The sequence below is a fragment of the Corvus hawaiiensis genome, chromosome 1 (assembly GCF_020740725.1).
Source record: "Corvus hawaiiensis isolate bCorHaw1 chromosome 1, bCorHaw1.pri.cur, whole genome shotgun sequence".
In the NCBI taxonomy this organism is placed as follows: domain Eukaryota; kingdom Metazoa; phylum Chordata; class Aves; order Passeriformes; family Corvidae; genus Corvus; species Corvus hawaiiensis.
This window is the reverse complement of record NC_063213.1, coordinates 74891245-74915368: the sequence shown is the minus strand read 5'-3', so window position 1 is coordinate 74915368 and position 24124 is coordinate 74891245. Positions and strand designations below refer to the sequence as shown.

The 24124-nt window shown below is 33.1% G+C and overlaps 1 long non-coding RNA gene across 2 annotated transcripts in view; it reads left to right on the top strand.

The window, feature by feature from the left end:
* Positions 1-311: 311 nt before the first annotated feature.
* The window catches only part of LOC125329356, a 37295-nt gene continuing 13482 nt past the window's right edge, over positions 312-24124 (top strand). For both annotated transcript variants that reach the window (XR_007205136.1, XR_007205135.1), the window contains exon 1: positions 312-513. This is a non-coding gene — a long non-coding RNA (uncharacterized LOC125329356). The remainder of the gene's footprint in view (positions 514-24124) is intronic.

Below are 24124 nucleotides of genomic sequence, written 5' to 3'. Positions count from 1 at the left end.
CTTGTACATTGAATTTTGCGATAATTTTCCTTCTCTGCAATAATCGTCAAAATCCCAATGAATTCATGAGTCTAAAATACTGGAAATATGGTAGAGCTGGTAAATATTTTTATGGTGGTATGGTATTATCTTGGAAATGTTTGATATTGAGGGTAATTTTCTACCATTCAGTACTTCTAGCACTATTTTTAATCATTTGATTGTCTGTTGGGGCTGGAGGGGACAGTTTGTTTGCATGTCTCCTTGTTTTTTCTTGGTAGCTAGACTGAAATAGAGTGCTAGTGTGTGGGATGGATCACATGTTAAAGGAATGGGATGACAACTAACATTTGAAGAGATGAAGGGGAGACACAAGTTTTCTTAAACCCCTATTACTTTTACCTGGATGTCCTGTGGTACACATTTAGTTCTGAGCTGTGCTTAGGGCTACACACATGGTGAGCCTACACCAAGGACTGCATAAACAGAGTTGTCAAGGGATGAATCATGAGGGGAAAGAGGTGTAAGATAAAGGTAAGTTCAGTTTTTCCTGTTTGGTTGTGTCAGACTTAACAGATCTGCTGTATAAAGTATGTTTGAGTTGTGACCTTTTGTCCTGTAAAAAATTCCAAGTACGTTTTGCATGACAGCTGACATATTGCAGCATTATGGGAAGAAATTTTACTACTGCATTTGTTCAGGATTTGGTGTGGGAGGAACATTCAGTTTCTAACATAGGGAATTACTGTATGTAGCAGAAAACCTGCACAGCTTTATTGTACAACCTGAAAGGCAAGTAAAGATAAGTGAAAGCGTTGATATGTGTTTTTCATAAGATACAGGTTTTTCAAAGAAAAATAAGAGATATGCGGGAGGGGGGAAACAAGAATCTGTTAAATATGTTAAATGTTCCTACATGTAAATTACAGCCATAAATGCTGCTACACTGTAAAATGAATCAAACTGTTTAAACTGGTGGTAATTTTGAAGATTAAGGCATTTACAAGCTGTGATGGGAGAACATTAAATTATATCACAATTTTTTCTGTGTACCTTTTAATAGCACATTATTAAACTACTTTTATCAGAGATGACATCAAAGGTGTCTATCACTTACTTCATACGATAATACCAACAAGAGTTCTCATTGGACTTATACGTGTGATAAAATGTGATATTATGGAAAAAAGGTAATGGAAAACTGAGCCAGAATGACCCCAAGAAAGCCATGTAGAATTATAGAAATCATTGCAAATTGTTCAAGTGTGAAATTTTTTCCCAGAATTATTTTGAAAAGATAAAAATCAAGTAATTTATTGCAATGCAAACTAAAAAGAGAGATATATGGTGATGATAGTAACTATAACACAATAGGTACTATAGGACCCATCAATAGCATACTACAATATTTCTCATTTCTTTAATTTGAGAGGAATTAAATTTTTGGTGATAAAGTGTAAGAGATGCTGGGCAAATTGGTAAATCCATGAACATTTACAGTGCTAACTTGTAGAATGAAGATCTGTAGAAATTTGCCTCTTTGCTTTCACAGAAAAATTCTTTTCAATACATTTTCCCGCCTTGTTGTGGTGATTTTTAGGTAGTCCGGCAATTTCCATAACAGACTGCTTACACTGACTTTCCATTTTTATTTTATAATGTCTTAACTGCATTACATTTTATCTTCCTTAAGGCATATGTAGAAAAGCTGTAGAAAGAATGAGAAAAAGACTGTTTCATTATCATTGCTCTATTACTCATTCCCTATCTTCCTAATGATGGCTGCCTGTATCAAAACATTAAGGGACATCAGTTGTAACACTAAAGTTTTTAGGGAGTTCTTTAGCTTCTTTTCTGTTTTGCTGAGGTTTTTAGGTGTTGTTGTTTTAGGGGGTTTTGCTTGTTTATTTTTTTTTGTTTGGGATTTTTTCCTCACGATAGTGTTCACGGACAGTGTTGATTGTTCGTCTCTTTCTCCTCCCAAAAAGGTGGGCCCATACTCCAAGTTGTAAGCCTGGAAGCCCGATGGTTGTGTTAGTGCTGTGTCTGACTTCCAGAAAATTTTCATAGCAAAATATCTCAATAATCAAGTTATACAGACCCCAGACTTTAGGTGATCTTTTTTTTTTCTGACCTGTTCGGAATCTGCACAGAAGAGTTTAAATCAATCTCCACCTGCTCAGGTAAACACGTTCTTAAGGAAATGAGAGGGCTATTTGGTTAACTGTTACTTTGTCTAGACTTGTAATACGAGACCCATCCTGAAATCTAGTGCGTATTTTTTAAGTACAAAGTATGCTATTGGGCCTCAGGACTATTATTGCGAATTTCTATCAAAAAGCAATGCAGTAGAGGATGTCATAACCGTAATGCAAAGCAGAAAAACTGAGGATAGCTGTGCATACCAAAAAAAAACCTTCACAGAAACACAAAAAAGACAAATTCACAGTTCATGGTGACAGCTCATTTTATATTTTTTTTTTTTTTAAAAACCCATAATAAGTATCTAGTTGTTTTTGCTTGCGTGACGAGAAATTGTCACATCAATGTATGTATTTTTATGGTGTTGCACTTGGAGCTTTTTGGTACTTCAGTAATATTGTTTCTTTGAAAATAATTGCATAAACGCATGAATGGAAATGTTTACAGGGCCAAAGCTTCTTTTAGGTTTAACAGTGTAACACTGTTCCATGTGGGGAAGGTATACCTCATTCCCATGATCATTTGTCTCTTAAAGAAACAGGTCTTTAAAGAACAGGGCACAAGGTAGGGAATGGAGGAATTCAGGGTCCTAACTCAGGAACGAAGCGAAACTCATTTGCCGACTGTCCCCAGGAGAAAGAGGAGATGTTGTGGAGCAAAGTTGAAACAGTACAGGTAGGCTGGACAAGCTGAACAAAAAAACCCCAAAATCCAAAAAACAACAACAACAGAAACAAAAAAGTGAGTATATACAAATTGAAAGGCTAGGAGTTTGAACACAAATTCTCCTTATGTTCACATCTCAGCAAGGTTACAAAGTTACAAGCTTAAACCTGTATGCCTAACCTTTGCAGGTCAGGAAATGATGACTTTTTTAAAAGGTTGCTCATTCAAAAGGAAAAGAAACATGTTCTTTGCATTTGAGATCACTTGATTTCAACTTGCAGAAATTAATTATTTTGGCTACTTTCTCTGGTAGTAGTAGAACTACATAGCACTCTGTACTTTTGTTCTTGTAAAAAAATACTTATGCACAGACATCAAACTGAATCGTTTCTTTGATAAAATAAACACATCAAGACCTCAGAGTACTGCTTACCAGGAATCTTATCCTCCATTGATTAGTTACAATACATGGCTCTTCTTTTCTTTTTTTTTCTGCAATCTCTCTTTATTTCTTTTTTTGACCAATTATATTTTCAAAAACTAAAAATTATTAAACTCTTCAGACTGTCTAGATGTTATTTCACCAGTGAGATTAGAAAAAATAAAAGCCAACCTCTTTGCACTCTTCTACTACTCCTTGCTATTTTTTATCTATATAAGCATATATTTTTTGCATTTTCTGTTTCTGAGGCCTTATGTAGAGCTCTTCAACCATTCACACCTCATATACTTCAAAGGACATTGGCTTTGTCTTTTGGGACATTTCCCTTGACTTTTTTCCCTGTAAATAACCCCGACTTTGCTAAGTGCATCCTACAATGGGGAGGTCTTTGTCATTTAGCTGTGCTGAAAAGAAACACCAAGCGAGCATGTAGGCAAAAAAAAGTAGCCTTAAATACCTTGGGAATTATACGGTATTTCTGCCTTGCATAACTTTGAAAGTGTATTCAAAGTAAATAACATTCCAAAAAGGTTGTGATTGAATAATCAGTTTATTTATCAGTAATCCCATTTTCAGATTCTTATTTTTAAAAATATCAATACTAATAAGAAGAATAGTTTTCCATATTTTCAGACATAGTAAGATTCTCATTTCTCTTTCACTGAACTATTTGGATTGTGCCACTAAATTTCAAGTTTTTGTACATAGAAAACAGTGTTGATACACACATGCAGACTTCTATGCATTTTTTGCATTTTGTATGCAATTTCCAAAACTGTATATGGAATGCTTTCTATTATAAAAAATTCACTGTTCTCTAGACCTAAAGATTTTTGTCCTAATTTATGCTCTGCAAACAACTTTGTGATCTACTTTCCACTATAAGTTCCTAATGCATTGTCTATATTTATAATAATCATCAGCCTGGGAAAGTAGTTCGAGTGGCTTTGTTGTCCAGAAGGGAAATTTCCAGATCAATGACAATTTCACCCACATCTTACCAGTACCCAATTGCTACCCTTTAATCATACATTGAAATCCTTGCAGTTATCTACATGATAAAGTATAGGCACCTAAACTTTTGTTCAGGTGACAGGGCAAAGATGAAAGTGCCTCGTACTCTGAGTTACTAGTTGAACCTCCTGTGTATATTCCAATCTATGGCCCTTAAACTGACTCTAAATATTAATTCTAATTCTCTATTCTTTGGGAACTATGAATCTATTTTTTTTTCAGATGTTTTATGTAATTTTGATCTGTATTTTAATCTTCCACAGTCATAGCACTTTTTTTGCTGGTTTTCTAAATGAGATCTATATTACTGTGTAATATTCAACACAAATGTTTATTTATTTATACATTATATATAATTATTCTAGTTAATGTTATTTCCCATAGTGAATATTTTTATAAGTCACCTGCTTCAAATTAGGATATAACAATGTTTTATTTATACTGTATGTGAATTAAGTCATTTGGAATTAGGAACTTCTACTCATACAGTTTCTCAAAAAAGCACATATAAACACTCAGAAGGTAAATGATGTGGATGTACACCCATTAAAATAAAAGGAGAGTTCTCATAGGTAGGAGAGAGATTTAAAAGAATAAGACAATTGCCAGTCATTAAAACTTAAATAAAAACCACCTACTGCCTTCTCAAGTAAACAGTGCTTCAATTTATCTCTGGTTGTTTTACTGTTATCTATTTGTGGAAGACATAGGGTTAAAGATAAATAATTCTAGATTTTAAGGACAGGATAGTCTCTCTATTTTAAGATTATTTATGAAAATGTGTCCACATTTTTCTAAATTTAGTTAATCAAGCTTCTTTAAAATTACATTAGGCAGAAAAGATCTTGACATTGAGAACTTTTTTTAGATATAGAATAAATGGGCTTTTCTGTATTATAGTTCTAAAATATGGCTTGATAATGATTATACTTTTTTTTCTACAGCAGCATCGATTTATGTTTACAGATTGCACATACAGAGTGATGAATGAGTACATCCCAAGGTGTAATAATTTTAAAAGACTTCTTAATGTATGGTAAAAAACTTCTTTGAAACTGATTGAGAAAGGTATGGCAGGAATTCTGAAAAGGATTTGGAAAAATTCCCTTCACCTCTATCCAGTCTTCATATATTTTAAAATTATTATAATCTAAAATAGAGCAGTAAATTTTTCAAAACTTAGATCATGAAAAAATACATATATTAGGGTTTCTTTGGTGTGGGTTTTTTTTTGTTTGTTTGGTTTGGTTTGGTTTGTTGTTTTGTTTTTTCCCTTGGGCCTGAACTCCAGATGAATTGAGGTTTATGCGAGAAGTCACTGGTAAATATAGGGATATATAAATCATATAAATAATAATACAAATAATCACCTTTAATTTTACAATTTTGCAAATCAAAATTGACTGCTTAGGCAATCCTAACTCAAATGAAAACCTATTTCTTTAAATGTATATTTCAACTAAATTTTAATACAAAATCTTTGATAGACTAATGTGAGAAATAAACTTCTAACATTATGGGTCTGGCCCTGAAATTGCTGAGAAAAGAGCACAAATTTCATTAACTTCTTATGAGACTAAAATTTGTTCAATATTTCTTGTAGACACTCATTATCTTGCAAGATCAACAATATATAAATATAACATAATTAAACCCTTATATTGACACTAGTTATCTAAATCCAAATCTCATAAAATTTGAAATGTGATGAAAACTTTTGGTGTTTTGATACAAAGTAAAAGTTAAGATTTAAGATCTGAGTTCATTTTAAAAGAGCAGATTAATTGTCCTTATTCATGACAAGCTCTAAGAACCATTTCTCAAAGGAGGTGTCACTTTCCTGGGAGAATTTTTACATCTGATCTCAGTTCTGCTAAAGAGATTCTAAATTTAATAATAATGTTAAACTGAATGAAATACGGATTCTCTTAAATAATTTAAACTTGCTGCAATTATACAAATTTAATAAGTTTAGTATATAATACCACCGGATAACATAAGAGAATATAATTATAGATTAAATGTCTTTTTAGTTAAGAAAATTGGCAAGGACTGTTTTCTACTCATATGGTGTAACTTCATTTAGGCTCTACTAAAATTCTATTTTTCTAAGAGACTATGCCTTAATAAAGATATATTTGATCTCTAAAGTTAATTAATATTTTTTTTTTCTGTATTTATAATCTGAAACATGGACTTATTTTTTAAATATATTTTTACTTTAGGAGCCTACTGAACTTTGAAATATATAATTTTCTCAGTTCCATTTTAATTATTCCTTTATTCTCAGTATGATTTAATGAACAAAATATTTTATATAACACAATTCTCCTTGATTTTCAATGTGGAAAGACAAAGCAGACCAAAAAATTAGGATTCATTCCTGTACATAAGAATATAAAGAGCGAGTATCCTGACAATCACATAATGGGCATTATTTCTGTCCATTAATGGACACAAAGAACATAATAAACAATTCCTATTTTCTACAGCCACTACTATTTTCTTTCTCAGATATACCATAATCACATTTTCTTCTTATATATTGAATCTTATATGTCTACTTCACACTGATAACAACCACAACAACCGTATTTCTGAGAAATTAAGAGGAGATTATCATAGTGAGGAGAAAATTGTGTTGTTAAGATAGGGAATGCAAGTAATCTAGGTATTCCTCTATGTTCTCTCCTTGCTGCTGCCTCCTACTTGACTCTACAGAGTCTCCTATGGCTCTTGGTCCCATATTAGCTAGATTCACAAAGAAGTTACTTAGATATCCTGGTTGTCTTATTTAATATATTTTTTTTTTTTTATTTTATCATGGCCATCATTACTCTATTTGAGTCCCTTATTAAAATCGTGTTTGAGTAAGACTACAAAGGAAGCAATACATAGCAGAATTAGGAATTGGAACCAAATGGACTAAAGACTCACTGAGGACTATAACTAGGCACAAATTAATCTTTCCTTCAAAATATTTGTTCATATAATATTATTTAATGTCTGATACAACTAATTTACGCTGTTTTTCTCACTGATGTTGCTGGACTAACAAGAGGGGAAAGTTTGGGCCTTTCATAAGTGTTTTCTTTATTAATACTACAGCCTACAGTAAAGCCAAGGTTCCCAAAGTTTATATGTCACCATTTTTTTTAGCAGAAGTAAGGTTTACTATTAGTCATGTTGCTGGCTTAAAATCTAATGACAGAACGTTTTCTGGTGTAATTGTATAACCTCATTTTGTACAAACTCCTAATTCCGTACCAAAGTTAAAAAAGAGCAAAGGTGTATCTTTCAACAGACATGTAGTTATGGTAGTCTAGAAATTAAATGTACAGGAATTACATTAAAAAGATGTAGATTGTCTCAGTTAAATCATATCTCTTGCAATGAAATTAAACAGAAGAGACAAACCAAAGGTAAAATTACTTCCATGTCTGTTTTCTTATAGGAAAACACTGTTTCAATTCTATTTATCATAAAGAAGAGAAAAATTGAGTTGAGGAGGATGAATAAGAGCAATAGCAATTACAGACTGTCTAAAGAGTGAGTTCTTTTTCTAATCTAGTAATGAGCTTCTATATGGTGACATTCATTACCTTATGCAACACCATATGTTGCATGTAAAGGAAGCTACTTTCTATCATCTCTCACACTGAAAGTGAAGAAAAGTTCTGTCGAATCAACAGATCTCAGATCTGTGACAAACCTCCCTGTCTATGTGGGAATGTGTTGGCTGCCCAAATGAATAATTTGAGTAGAATTTTAAGAGCATTTTATAAAGTTTTGAGATAATAAAGTTAGAATAACACACAGGGAAGGGAGTTGTTCCTTTTCCAAGCAGATCTGTATTTGACGTCTTTGTCTGGAAGATGTATTACTCATCCATCATAGAGTATTGTCACACCAATGATACATTAGTGTAATATATTATCAGAACATCATCATTCCTGTGATGTATTGCTACCTAGCACACAACTAGATGGTGAGAGTATGTTATAAAGACTTAGTACCATTTATAGTATTAAAAAGAAAATGAAACATTTTATTTTAAGACTTGCACACTAAAGGGAATCTGTGAAAAAGTGATGGTTATTTTAAAACTTGATTTATGGTAATGCATACCCTGAATTTTAGGGGTAGGAATTCTAGAACTAAAATCAAGCAAGTGTTTGTGGTCAGGCAGAAAAGTGACTTTCCTGAAGATATTGCTTTGTGGGTTGTCAGTGGTAGTGCTCATAAATTGTATCATTAAAACTTTATAAACCTGCAGAATATAACATAGAAGTAGCTATTTGCCATGTGTTATAGAGTCATCTTCTAGTATGGCAACAACATGAAAGCTTACTGTGGCATACAAAAACCAAGAACAAAGTTGTGGTAATTTTTTTAGCAGATGTGATTTTTCACAATCTAGATGTAAATAAAGTTTAGTCCTTTCACAAGCTATTGGTCAGATCTTTCAAAATCAGGAGAAATTTCATTCCTCTAGGAGCACAGCCTTCATGGAAACCCATGTCTAGCAATCACTACATATCTCTGCCACAAAAATTTTAAGATGTTCCTTTTGGTATTATTGCTGTTATTCCTTCTAAAGTAAGAATAAGGGAGAAAAAAGATGAGTGAATTGATAAATAGAGGAAAAAACCAAAACACCAAATCGAGCTAAGGAAAAATGTAGAATTTAACCTGAAAAATTTATATTTGGGCATAAACTGCATTGCTGTGACCAATATACACACCAAAGCTGATAAGGCTGTTCTTAAGGCTATTCTTTGCCTACTTATCAGGGAAAGTTTTGAGAGCTTTTTCCTTCCCATTTATTTGAAGAATTTTATTAATAAATACCAAGAAAATAAATTAAATAAGGACAATAACATCCTTCCCAGCAAAGTTTCTAATCTATATTTTACTGTAGACTCATATGAAAGCTTTCCTGCCGAAGTAGAGAGAGAGAAAGAAAAGAAGAGGAATAAAGAAGGTGTCAGAAGAACTGGAAAGTGTCTGAGCATTCCCATATTAAAGCATCCTTTTGAATAGTGCTCTGTCTGTATATAAATGGTTAACAGAAGGGGAGGGTAAATTAGAATATCTGATTTATTTAAGTTGATGGAAAGAGATATGGAAAAGAAAAGAGGTTGGAAGAGTAAAAAAGGACAAAATAAACTTGAAATAAAGAATTTTTTTCCCACCCTTTTTTTAATAAAAAACTGCCTATCAAAAGCCACTGTGGAGAGCAGAACTGTAAAACATCAGTGATTATTTCCTTCAAAAAAATTCAGTTTATGTTCCTAATATCATAAATCTATTACCTTGTTCTCTGCTGACATTTTGTATCCTTCTCATAAATTTAGAGTTCATGCCCAGAGGGTCTGTTAGGACCCATGTATAATATAAACCACATAATTTCACCAAAAGATTCTCTGATCTAGTCCTTGATTTCAGTTAATTTGGTTTTGTTTGTCTTTCTGCTGTCCCTTAGGTGGTATATTCTATCAGCATGGGATGTTTATCTATGCTATGCTTACAGCAGTGCAGCATGATCTTTCACTGCTGCTTGAAGGAACTCTTGCAGCAGCAAGCATGAAGTGCTGGCTTGGGTAAACTGAAAAATACATGGCATGAAATTACCATTTTATTATTATCTTGAGGGCCAAGATAAAAAAAAAAGGCTAAAGTGCAAAGAATACAGATGTACAGAATGTGGCTCTTTGCTGGGAGTTTGTACTCTATAGAGAAAAGCATATTTTTCAGCACACACTTCACTATACATGCATATTGCAATGTAGGCAAAACAGTAAAATCAATGCAAATATATGCAGTTGAAGAGGGAGCACATTTTGAGGCTGGCACTGCACTCTTTGTCAATGTCAGTTTTGTGACAACCTTTGATAGTGCATAGGGATTTCTTTAGTCACTTAGAGGTCAAGATAAACTGTTCTTCTCTTTCAAAACTTACCTTCTGATTGATGGCACTTCAGTGAAAACTGAGCAGTAAAAAGACTGTCTTATATTCCACTCTTAGGGGATGAGAGGTTCCATAAGAACTTGATAAACTAAGTGCAATAGTATTAAAATTAACCTAAATATTATTGAGAAAATGAAGCAAAGTCTGGTATCTCAATACCTGTCTTAATTTCTCATTGGTTGGCTAATACCCCTGTCAGTCATATGTTGGAAAAAAACCTGAAATAGTTTCATAATAAACTGGGTATATCAGAAGATTCATTCTTACTTAATAGCATTCTCTATCAGCTCTTTTAGGAAAAAAATTGTATGCATAAATGCAATAAAAATAATTTCTGTCTTCAAAGAGACTGCATTTTTCTTCATTTCTTGACAGCTGACCCCAGCATAAATAGCCAAGAGCCTCTGCTCACTGAAATGAATTAGAAACATTACAAGAATATAGGTATAATAAGATATTTTGGATCATATTTGTCATGAATTTTTAACATGAACCAAAAACAACTAGTCCGTGTTCTGGAAAACACCTTTTATGAGGGAAATTCTGTAAGTACACCAAAAAAGTTTTTACAAATCATGTTTATATAGCAACTAAGATGTGCAATTAAGATTTTGGGCAATACAAATGTGTCATGTTTAAAGTATTCCAAATGTAGTTATGCACAACAGTCCAAACCCTAAACCATACCGGAAACCTACTTATACAACCAGCCCATTTGTGTCATCCTGAGATGCAGTTGTAGCTTTGACTTGTTGGGAGTCCATGACTACTAAGTAATGACTGTTATTTCCAAAATTTCATGAGTGTCCCAAATTTTTAGGTCTCTAAAGAGGCATATAGAAAACTGTTAGTTGTTCAAAGCAAAAACGAGCAATTGATATTAAATTGAAAAGATGCTAGGAGCTACTCAGTGTTTTATAAAGCATTTATTTGTATTCCTACGTACTTAAAATATTTGAAAAAACCCTCACCCTAAATTTGTCTAAGGATTTATAGGGTAACCTTGAAAATGCATTTCTTTTTACCCATTACCACTGTGATCACTTTCCATTTGGCAGGATTGTTCTCCACCTATTTAAACATGAGAAAAACTAGAGCATTATAAAATAATTAGTTACTTTATTGAATGATAATTTAAAGGCATTGATGTAAATTAAAAAAGGACTCCAATATTACTGAGGGGAAAGAAATAAAAGTCATGCTGGTAAGCTAAATTTGTGAGGAAATAGGAATTCTGTTGTAGTCATTTGAAAGAGCACTATTAAAGTCCCTACTTTCAGGGTGAAATGAACAATCACAAATGCTTGAGAGTAAAGTATGAATCGATACTGAACTCTTTGAATCACACTTCTACTTTTTAAAAGCAAAAGTGTCCTGGATGTTCTTTTTCCGATTAATTTTTTTAAATTTTTTTTTTTGCATCGTGACTTTTTTTCCAAGGACTAGTCATACAAGGAGACAGCATGAATAAAAGATATGACATGTTTTTTCCATTCCTGACTGCATTTACATGAATTTCCAGACCTGGAAATTGAATAGCTTTTGTGTAACTCATAGACTGTAGTTACAAGGAAAACAGTAAGGAGCAATAAATATGGAATTTCTTTCTGCCACCATTTAGTTACTCTTTGGAAAAGGCTATCTTAATAACAATAAGAAGCTACTGCCAAAGAATAAGAAATTGAAGTATTGTTCCAAATAAAGGTTTGTATTTGATGTTTCTAAGTTTGAAATTTCTTTCCTCTGCAACTGCATCTGAGCAAGGACTCAGACATTCTGAGCACAACATTGGAAAGTTAGAAGCTCACGTTATTTCTTCATAGAGAGTTATCATAAATTATGTTATCTTAAGAAAATAAATTCTGGAAAAATAATTCACTGCTGAAGCATTCATTTGACTGAAAATTTTAAAACTCATTTAAAATAGCTATTAAATATGGTGTCACTGTGATTGTTCAAATTTCTGCGTCCCAGAGGCATTGAAGTGAAGGCTGTAGAAGAACATTTCTTAGTTATGATTACACACTGATAAGGAGTTAAAAATCGTATCTGTGTAATACTACTGGATTCAAGCCATGAGAACTTCACGCTTAAGTTAGAAGTTTAAATATGATATACAGGAGCCTACATAATTACCGACTTGATTTACTTTCATTCACAATTCTCTTCTTCCACAACCCACTATCCCCATCCGCTCTTTCCCTGGAAGACAATAAGTTGTTCATCTGGTTTTTTTGCTAGCTGCGTATGAATTGCCCAAATTGATGTCACATATTGTAAGACACCAAAATTGCTGCTTATGGCAAATTCTAAGCCTTTGAAGACCAACATAAAACAATGGTGTGACTGCTAGATAGATGTTAAGTCTTCAGAAGCAGTATTAATTCTTGGTGAGTATAAGAATATTGTGTTTGGTACAATTATTTACAAGTAGATGTTTTGCTTCCTTAAGCACAACTCAAAAAAAGCCTAAAGGTTTGAGGTGTTTGAATGACTTTTATTATGTATTTTTTTCATTTAATATAAATTATTTTACAGCACCAGGTGCCAAACAAAAACATAAGAATGTTCAGGAAAGTTGTTTGGGACGATGTAGAATACAGAGCTGAGAGAAGTTATACTCACATATGAGAGGTGCCAAAGGAGATCTTTTGCTAAAGGGAAGAGTTAACTGAGTTATTGCCTTTCTTTAGATATTTTAGGCAGCATACTAATTCTGGAGTTTTGATTACTTTGCTTTGCTTTGCTAGCATGAATATATGTATATTTAGTAACACCACTTGTCTTTTCATGTTCCATTCTCTAAAGAATCTCGCTCATGAAAATACAGATTGTACATAAAAAGTAACAAAACTGCAAGTATTTTTTGGCCTTATTATGCAATTATTCTAAGAAAAGTAAGACTGGCTTATTTCTTTTCTTTTCTTACTCTTTTAAAATAGCCTGGAACTTTGCTGTAAGATAAATGGCAGTACTGCAAAATAAAGCAAGCAAACTTCCAGGCAGACCTCTTTGCTGCCAGAATAAGTTTTACTCATTGCCTTTGCTAGGATCAGGAATACTACTCATGACAGCTGCAGAGGAATGTTCTGTGGAGCATTTTAAGAAGGAGTGTATTTATACATAAATTCTTTAACCATCAAGATTAAATTTGCCCCATAGTTGGGCTGCATCTCTTTCTGGCATCCAGGTGACATGAGATTAACTTTTTGTAACTTTTCTCTAAAAAGAATGTATTAGACCTTCCATATTACAGACTTTCAAAAGTTTCCACATGTTTTTAAAATCAGATGTATCTCTTTGATCTGTGTATTTTAAACAAATCCAGTTCAGTGGAGAAAAGGAGATTTCTTGATGGAAGGTGTAAGATATTTTAATCATTATAATGAAATTTATTTCTATAACAGAAGATCCAGATACTTTAATGGTGAAAACTGTGATCAGCGAAAGTGGTAGTTACCAGAAGGTAGAAGAAAAACAAAAGATAGGGTAATACTTCAGATTCTTGAGACATCTAGAGAAGATTGTTTCAGTAAAAGTAAGCACAAGAGAGAAAATAAATTGATGACTGGAATATAGAAATATATACACTGCTTAAAACTTCCATTTGCACAAGTGAATAAATCTACCTCATAAAAGACAGATTGCTAAGAGTTCCTTCACGTTTCTGAAAAAGAAACTAAAACTTATCCATATAAGTTTTTATATTATAATTTAATCAAAGAAAAAGGGACAGAATTATAGGCTTTCTTTTATTTAATTTTATTTGATACCCAACATTTTCATTTATCATGTAAAAAATTCTACACAGTCCTACCCATTGGCCAGGTTGAAGAGAAGTAGAGTCTCATCACAGGCCAGCTGGTATAGTACAAAACTCTATCAGCAGTGTGGAATCAAACATTTTTGCATTATCTGCAAATGCACCTTCTCTAACTGGATCGATCCACAATCAGCTGTCTCTTGTTTGGCATACCTCCAACATCACTATTTGTTAATCTGAGTTCAAACTTTATCTCCCAAGATTTCAAGCTTATAAGTAAGCTATTTAAGATAGTCAATGGAAATTCTAGCACATAACACACCAGTGCATATTCCCACAGAAAATCTGAAGGAACCAAAAATCACTTATTTCCTCAAATGTGACAGAGCTGCCCATATCTATTATCATCAATGACAGTTCCGGCAAGCTCAGCATTAACCAACCTTTATATTTCATTTTGGATTATCACTCCAGGGAAGTTCTAATTGGACAGTTTTATGAGACATTGTCTGGGTTTTTTCTGCCAAAATAGAAACAAAAAGTAGCTAAAATCTAGAAAATACTGCTCTGGGCATGTTTCTCCAATGACACAGCCATGTCCTAATACAATTTTTCACTGCATAATTGTGATTGTTAATTTTCAGTAGTTTAATTTTGTAATTATTTTGATGCATAAAAAGGACAAAAAATACAATATGAACCTGAGCAATATGAACCTGTAATTACTTTTCCATTCTCAAAGAAGAAATGGCTGAAATGCATTCAATCTTTTTATTCATTGAAACATAGGAATCAGAGATGGAAAGAATTTGCCCCAATGTGTTTCAGTGATATGGAGAAAGTGACTACAAACAAACATAGATTCTGTGATTCTGTGATTCCTTTCCGGATTTATTTTCCACCCAGTTTTGAAGGTGAAACTATCGTCTATACGGAAACCCAAAGAAGATTTATATTTTATTTAAGATTTGCTTAATCTCATATTGAAGGATAATTAGAGTTTGTGCTGACCTTCTTCATGGAGAATGGATTTATCTTTCATGAGCAGTATTAACACCATGAATCCTTAGTTTGAATCTGAATTACTCATACATCAGCTAAAAAACAGATGCTGAACTGCTTAGCTGACTTACAATGACTATTCAATTTGAATTTTATACTTCCATTGAATTTGAATTGAAACTCCTTTTTGTGGCAGAAGCTATTAAATCCAAAAAGCCCACGTGACACTTGTCACCAATCTACATCAGCCTACATCTTCAAAGTTTTTACTGAACTGTTTGTAAATGCTTGAAGAGAGAAAGTGACAGTTTGAAATAGCATGTACTTTTGAGATTGTTTCAATCTTTGAAAGGAATTTAATGTTAAATATATAATTTCTTCCTCTATGCAACTAAAATGAGTAATAAAAATTTAAATATTTTGCAGAAAAAAGTGGCTAACAAGGTTTTGTATAAGGTTTTTGATTTATTTATAGAAAAAAATATTATGTCAGAGTTTTCATGGTAACTGCAATATGGCCCTAAGGACTTTTCAAGTAATAGTAGAGGAAAAAAAGTATTGAAATTTCCTGTGAAAATTACCCAATTGTTTTCTTCTTGACCTAAATCATACAAGATTAGGACATATGTTCACCTAATGGGTTTCTGTAAGGACAGGCTTAATATCACTTAGTGGTAGCCAGCTAAAGAGTAGGTCTCGTCTCTAAAGTAGCAGTTGGGGTCATTCTACAATCAAAGAGAGAACAAACTATGTATATGTCTTGAGAATAAGTCATCATCTTTATTGGGACAGCCCAAAAGAGATAGTGTGAACTACCTTCAAGGATGCCTGCATTCATTTCTCTGACTGTAGAGGTATTTTAGATAATAACATGGATTAGAAGCCAAATTGTCAAGAAAGCAAAAGATGAGATCTACTCAGGCATAACAGTCTGCTGGTTAATTCTACATCTATTTTAGAGAACTTTTTAAAAAAATATTTCATAATGGTAGCCAAAGCAACAAGTAAAATGGGTCTATTGGACAAAAGTATATTTTTCATGTGTTCCTTGACCCTTGACCTACCAAAGAATGTGTTTTCCATCCAACAAAAAACAGACAATGAGAGTTAATTAATATACAGTGCTATTACAGTACAGTAAATCAAAGAGAACAGATCTTGAAAAGATCTTGAAAAATACAAGTCTTTAGTGAATTCAATTTCCCAATATTTTTTATATCTGTATATGGATTCATTAATATTATAATTTACTCTTTTTCATCTCTTTTTTTTCCCCAAGCAACATGAAAATAGATCATAGTAGTTCTAATGGAGACATTATGGTCTGTCGTGTAGATACTCAATTACAGAGTTTTAAATATACAAATTATGTAAATTACTATTTAGGGAGTATTTACAAAATACGTTATTGACCTAGTAAGCCATAACAGCTCCAGTCTGTCAGAGAAATACCTATTTAGACCCTGGTAAAAATGCAAATTATTGGCCCAATAGGGCATAACAGCTTCTTCAGAAAAGCTGCATTCTATCAAAGAAATCCATGGTTGGGGACTTGCTGGCTAATGACTTTTGTGTGAAAGCTACCTTGGAAACTGTCCTTAAGTACACAAATTTCCCACATGATAGAACATAATGGCTATTTTTCAACAGCTGCTGACTACAGAATAGTATTGGGTTCTCTTAGGTAGCTAGTTAGTTGTCAGATCTCAAACAAAAATGTGCAGACGCTATACAAAGATATCCATTGGCTTCAGATTCCCCTATAATTTTGTTTGAAACAATAGCTGCAAATGCACAGCAGCTATTTTTCATTGACTGTTCATCCCTTACATGGAATTACAACACCAATTCTATAATGAAACAACTTTGGTGTTAAGGAATGTACTGTTGAAAAATAAGACATGGACCAATACTCCAAAAGGGTAATTATAAATCCCCATTAAGCAGAGCACTTTGCACAGCCTTCAAGCGGAAGTATGCATATGCATTACTGAAATGATTGAAAATACACACATTTACATTACATTTAAATGTTGTTCATTAAATATCAGTAAAACTGGGCCAGGCTACAGGGGATTTCTTCACTGTAGCAGCCAATTCTTTACACCAAGGAGTTTCAATTAAGTCAAGAAGTTTTGGGGAAAACACCAAAACTTGACTGAGGAGATTTTCAGGAGTTTTTATTCCTAGAAAAAAAAAAAGCCAGTTGTACACCTTGGCCCAGTTTTGAGAGTGTACATTTAAAGGAATGTCCCCAAACTTAGCAGGGATCTATAATTGAATGAACTTGCTGAACTACTGAAGTAGCTGAAATATCTTCACAACTCTTAGTCTAGGGAGTTGGCTCAATAAGAGATGTTGAACAGTGATTTGTATCAGTAGGGACCAATTCCAGTTTTTTAAAGTTCTTACGTGTACAAACTGTATTCTTTTTAACATTGAGAACAGAACTCTTTTCTGAGCGCATCCATTGCATTTATCAATTCTTTTACATTGTTAAGCTTTGTTTCCTGTGTTTTAAGCTTAACAGTGGACAAGTGTAAACACATTTGCATAAGGAGGGCAAGAGATTGAGTAAGGAATATACTTTTTGACACGATTTCTTGAAAACTTTTTTCTGGGGGGTTTTCTCAGTACAGTTTAAGACCCTTAATCTCACGAAAAAATCTATGAAACCTTAGATAACTTGCTTAATAATATAATTATCAAACAATTTTAGGCTTTCTAATATTACTTTTTTATTGCATTTTTTCTAGTTCCTTTATTCTAAAAGAGCAAAGAAAATTTTTCACTGTATAATCATTATATACCCACATGCTGAATAATTTTATTAACATATTATTGCTTGTATTTATAGCACTTGTCATTACATATTTCCAGCTTAAATAGCATCAATAAACAATTTTGTTGTTCTCCTGGAGATGCATGTAGCATGTAAACAGAGATTTGCAGATTTTAAATTACCACAAATTGTTGCTCTCGTATTAATAAAGAAGTGCTCAATTGATAAGAGAAAAAAATAGCAACACTTTGCAATTCAGTTCCAAATATGTTTACTTTGGCAAGTAACAAGCAGGAACTTTCATAAAGATTAAAAAAAATCCTTGTGAATAGGGAATCAAGGAGAAAAGCTTTCACAAATTATTCTTCAGCCTAGATTGATAACTGGATACAGATACTAGAATGGTTGTTCAATGAAAGAATCTGCTTCAGGACTCTATGTCTCACTACGAGATCATTAGCAAGTGTCTGTATTATAGAACTATTATGTGTGTACATACCATAGTAGCCATGCCAAAGTAGTTTGTTTTTTAGAGTAGGACATAGAACAGGACTGTATCCACTTCAGTATCCTGTGCTAGCTGTGGAGTTGGCAATCTGATTCACAAACAACACGGATTCTTAAAAATACTGCATTCTTTCAGTGAGCCAAACTGACACCAGACTATACTTTTTTTATTCTTGTTTTGTGCATTACATGTTCATGCTTAATTTCATTTTTCTCTGAGGTTTTTTTCTGAAGCATCAAATCAAATGGTGTTATTTCTCACTGCTAATTCCCTTCATGCAATTACTCTCATCACACCAGGTTGTTTCTGTTCCCTTCCTGTTTCCTTTTTCATGCCAGCATGATTGTCTTGTCACCAGCTTAAGAAGAAAAAAATAACTTCTAAGATATTTTATCCACCCTGTTGCTCAGTGGGTGTAAGATTAACCTGTGTGTTAATAGCCTAAATAAGATCCTCCCTCCATCAAAGCTGTAGGGTGCGGTTATGTGAATTGTCACTTCTCCTCAAGGGAAAACAAGGAACTTTGATCAGGACTTTTATATTGGCCTCCTAAGTTTTAGATCACAAGCAGGCTAAGAGAAAGCAAACAAGTTACAAAGCCTTACACAAGCATTTCAAAGGCTTCTTATGTTTCTTCTGTTGAAAGAGCACTCTAAGACATTAAGATTTTGTGTTAGAATGAGAAAAGCCAGTTTTCAGCTCATACTTCTGTTCTACCTGACATGAACCAGAGACAGCTGACATCTAGTATATGTGACATTTAAAGAAATTTCATCAGACCTGGTAGTCAGATAACATATCCTTGAATGACTGTAGCAACTACTTCCTGCAAGGTGGAGAGTGACATTGAATTTTATCTACAAGCCCTTGCAAAACTAGTTTAATATTTGGAAAGCAAATGGTACAAAAAAGTTATATGGTATGTAGATTTTTTAGCCATCACAGAGCACTCAATGGAGACAAAATATAAGATATTTAAAAAAATATTCCTTGTCTTGTTCTAAACAAAGAGGTATGTATAAACATTAAAAAAAAAAAAAAAATCAAGGCTGAAATTTGAATTATAGTACTTATTCCTTAGTAGCTTCTCATCTAAAAGCCCCTTTTTCTAAGGATCAAGTAAAAAGGTCAAGGCAGAACCTGTTCTAGGGGGAAAAAATATTTCAAATTGTTATACATTATCAGAAATAATTCCATTTATAGATGTTTGCCTTTTTAGTGTGATCACAAGGTTTTCTAAATATATTTTATGACCAAGGAAATTCTGCTCTTTTTCAAGAAACAAAAGAAAGAATCAACCAACTAAAAATCCTGAAAAAAATGTACCTGCCTAAAAGAGAAGGGAAAAAAAAGCAGAAAAGACATCCTTTGTGATGATTGCAATCACATTGCCACATACTTTTCACAATGGCACATACTTAATTGCACTTTCTTTGCATGAAAAAGGGAATTCAAGCACAGATGCAAGTACAGTTTGTCTTTTAAAAATCTAGTTTTGATACTTATTTTATATTCAATGAGTATAATATTTACATTTGAAAACTATGGCCTCAGATGCACTGAGAAGAACAGTAATGAAGTGATATTTTTAACATGACATCCACAACTAAAGAAAACAGTGTGAGTTTTCATAATAGAAAATATCATACACAGATAGTATTTTTTTCCTTTAGTTGTAACATTTCCTCAGATATGTTATTACTGTGCTGTCATTATTAATAACTTCCAAGCACAGGGGCTGGTGAGCTTGGATGTGTCCCAAGATAAAACGGTCTAGGGCCTTATATGCTGTTTCCATTAATATTAGTAGAGTGTTCTTGTTTTCAAAGGAACTTGACCAAACTCTGTGACTGAAAAAAAAATGGTGTATCCTAGTATTAAGAAGTCGCAAACACTCATCCAGGCACAGATCCCTGACTTGTGAAGAAGTGTCTGACAAAAACCTACATTTTTCAGAGTTTTCCTATGCAAGAAATTCTCTCCTGGGTAATTGCAACAAGATTGCAGCCTGAGAAACATCAGTAAGCCAGAAAGTCACTAAGGAATTTATACCACTTCTTAATACACTTATGTGTGAACAATAAGAATTCAGCCTTGAAGCATGACATACCACAAACCACTGAAAGATTTTTAGGATCAGGCTCAAACTCAAAAGCCAAGCTTGTGGAAAGATATAGCTCATAAAGATACAGTGGACACACGATATTGCTCAATGTATTTAATATAGTTACTTCTTTGGGCCAGAGTTACTAATCATATTTTATAAATTTTAGTATTAACTAGAAAGCTGTAAAGCCAGAAAAATCATTTTAGAAATAGTGAACGAAGTCTGGAAAAAACCCAGGATTATTTTATTTAAATGTGATTCATCCATGTATTTTTATAAAACCTCAGGGAACAAAAAAAAATCCTTTTGGATATCAAAAGAAAGTATTTATACACAGCATCTAAAAGACTCAATTGAATGGATCATGTCTAGGCTAAAGTTATAAGATTAAAGCAACCTAATCAACTTGAATTTTGTAATCAACTATTTTGTTTATAATCCCATTTCTGATAGACAGTAGTCTCCTCTTCCAAGTAGTCAGACCTACTGGTATTTTAAATCCTTAAATATGTTATAAAGGGTCTCCTACTTAACAGTTGATATTTACAGGACTTTTTCACTGGTCGTAGAATGGATAGACTAGAGGTTTCAACAGCAGTCTTTGGCAAGATCTGAAAAAAGTTTAAGTGATACTCTAGGAAGTGATGCAATGAAAAGGGTTATATCCAAATGCTTTCAAATGTGCAGAGAAAAACCAGAAAAATTCTTTAAAAAACTCAAACATTTTTCCTGTCATAAAATATTTGACAGCTATGGGTAAAAAAATTCAGAAAATGTAAAAATTGCAGTCCAAAATTCATTCTTATTTAAAAGTAAATTACTTTATTTCTTTATTTGAAGAGCTATTTCCAACAGGCATGTTGAAATGATAAAATTTCAAATCCAATTTGTTTCCTCTTTTTAAGTAATTCTCCTTCCTAGATGAATCACACTTGCATGTGTTTTGATCTGAAAAAAAGATGAGAAATGATATCAGCAATCACAGAACACAGAAGTCCATCTGACTGACACTGGCTTTTATTTTTGCTAGCACCTCTCCTTTTCAAAAATTCCCAGTGGTCCCATGGGACCCAAGGAGATGGGTCCGGAAGGAACTGGCCAGTGTTGCTGTCCATCCAATCTCTATTTTATTTGAAAAGTTGTGGCAATTGGGTGGTGTCCCCAGAGACTGGAAAGAAAAGGAAATATCACACCTGTTTTTAAAAAGCCAGAATGGACTCTGAGAACTGCTGACCAATCAGCCTCAAATCCATTCCAAGTAAGATCATGGACCAATCTTCCTGAAAGACATATCAAATCTTATGGAAGGAAGGGAAGTGATTAAAGACAGTCAAGGCGCCTTCACCAAAGGCAAATCTTCTGCATCTTCTTAGGATCAGTTGTACCTGTAGGACTCCATTTTTTTCAGTCCCTCAGTCTTCTAGCCAAAAGTCTGAGTGAAGAAGAACAATCCTGCTCCATCTCCTATTCAATGCTTCCATCTCATGTCTGCTTAAGTAGGTACTATTTTGGTTTAAACGAGTCACTGTCACAATTTACAGCAAACCCTTTCTGGTTTCAGCTAGCAAACAACAGCCTTCTTGAGAGCTCAAATGCTTGGGTTCAGACACCTGTCTTTCCCCACATCAGACACACACAGAGGATTATCTGCTGCTTGTTCTCATTCACAACTCAAGCTACATTCTCTTGTACGAAAGCAATCTAAGAATTTTACACAACACTTAAACATACATAAAAAGTTTTATATTATATTTAGCATAATGCAAAAAATTACTTGTCAAAATTAATAGTCCTAGCTGATTTATTTGTTTCAGCAGATTATAAGGAGTATTAGTTTAGCAGTAATAAAAGAAAAAGTCCTTTTGGATGACAGAAAATTTTGTACCCTGAAAACATAAAAAAAGAAGTGTGAGGAAATACACAGTAAAATTCTGCAACAGTTATCAACAAATAAAAACTCAGTAGCCCAGAAAACAATAAGGAAATAAGGAATCTAAGAATTTGTTAATTCTCGTCTGAATTAACAGTAGATATAAAAATCTGTATTCAACTGTTTGATGTACTGAAGTATGCACTGAGATGTCTTCCAGAAAAAAAAACATTCTTAGCCTAGACTGTAGGAGGCTGGTATTAAACAAATCAAACCAGATGCAACAAGTTGCTGACTAAATGGAGTCATCTTCAAAATCATCTTAGCTTGTCATGGCCAGGCATTGTTTATACTTTAAAGGAATTTTAAAATTTTAGCTATGACATCTATTGCCTAAAAAAATACAGCAAAAGGAGCTATTGCTATTGGCCAATATTGTGTGAGAGCAGGGCATGAAGGAACACAAAGAGGAAACACAAATCAATTGGTCTTCAGGAATATGGATGCAACAACTGATACTTGGTACTTTATTAGAAGCACAGGACTATTTGTACAGTTTTTTTCAAAAGCCTGTGGAACAGTAACAACAGCATGTTGTCTGCCACAGCTTTAATACTGGTCCAGATTTTCTTTTGTCCTAATTTATAGTCATTCACCAGCTATATAAAACATATCCCCTCAATAAGCTAGGCACAACCTACTCTTCTAGAAGTTGTTCTGAAAAATGTTATTTCCCTCGACAATTAAATTCTGAAATATTAAAAGAAAGCTAGATTGACCTGTTTTGTAACAGTAAGCTTTTCAAAGACATTAGGACATTTTCATAAAGTCATTCCAGCTGGAAAAGATCTTTAAGTCCAATTATAAACCTAACGCTACTAAGTCCGCCATTAAACCATGTCCCTTACCATCACACCTTTTCAATCACCTTTGACTATACTGTTGCTATTAACACATGCATTTAAGTAGAAAATATAACTAAGAAATATTTTCTGGTTTTCCTTTGTTTACCTCATCTGGATTACTACTGAAAATTTAAAAAAAAGAAATCTTGATAGATAAAAAGGATATGTTTCATTTTACAAAATGCAGGTGTTTTGTCAACTTTTAAATGGTCAAATTTAAATTTGTGTCAATGTAGAAGGTTGTCATTGCTCTTTGAGTAAGAAAACTACAGAGAATCTTGAGGTAAATAGGAAAGTAAGTATGAGCCACTGTAGAGAGCTATAAATGCACACATTATTAAAGCTGTATTGAAAGAATATTTGGCAGGATATTACAGTAAGACCTCAGCAATTCTAAGACTTACTATTCCATATATTTTTTACATATTGTTTTATTCAGTCATTTTGCCTCTCTCTGTATTTTTTTTTCATCTCCCCTACTGTGTCTATTTAGACATTAAACAAAGCATTGAATTCTATAATTCTGTCTGACATGAATTACTTTTTTCGTACTTATGATCAGTGTAGAATAATCATATGTAAGAGCCTTTGTAATATAAAAATTACAATCAGAATGATCCCTAAGAACACTAAATATTTAAAGCCTTGTTCTATGTCTCTCTAAAACTTTTTTACTTACTATGAAAATAAGACTTTATCATTCAGGTCACAGGTTCAATACTAGTCTCTTTACTCTGCCACTTGCAATGGCCATGAAGGGGAAAAGGGTTCCTCAAGCCACGCTGCAGAATGCTTGTAAAATACATTCTTACAGGTAAATGTAAGGCCCTAAGAAGGGAGGCCAAAATTTTTGTGACATGAAAGAATCTCAAAGTAAAAATTAAGAATGAACCTAGGAAAGCTGCCAATTTGA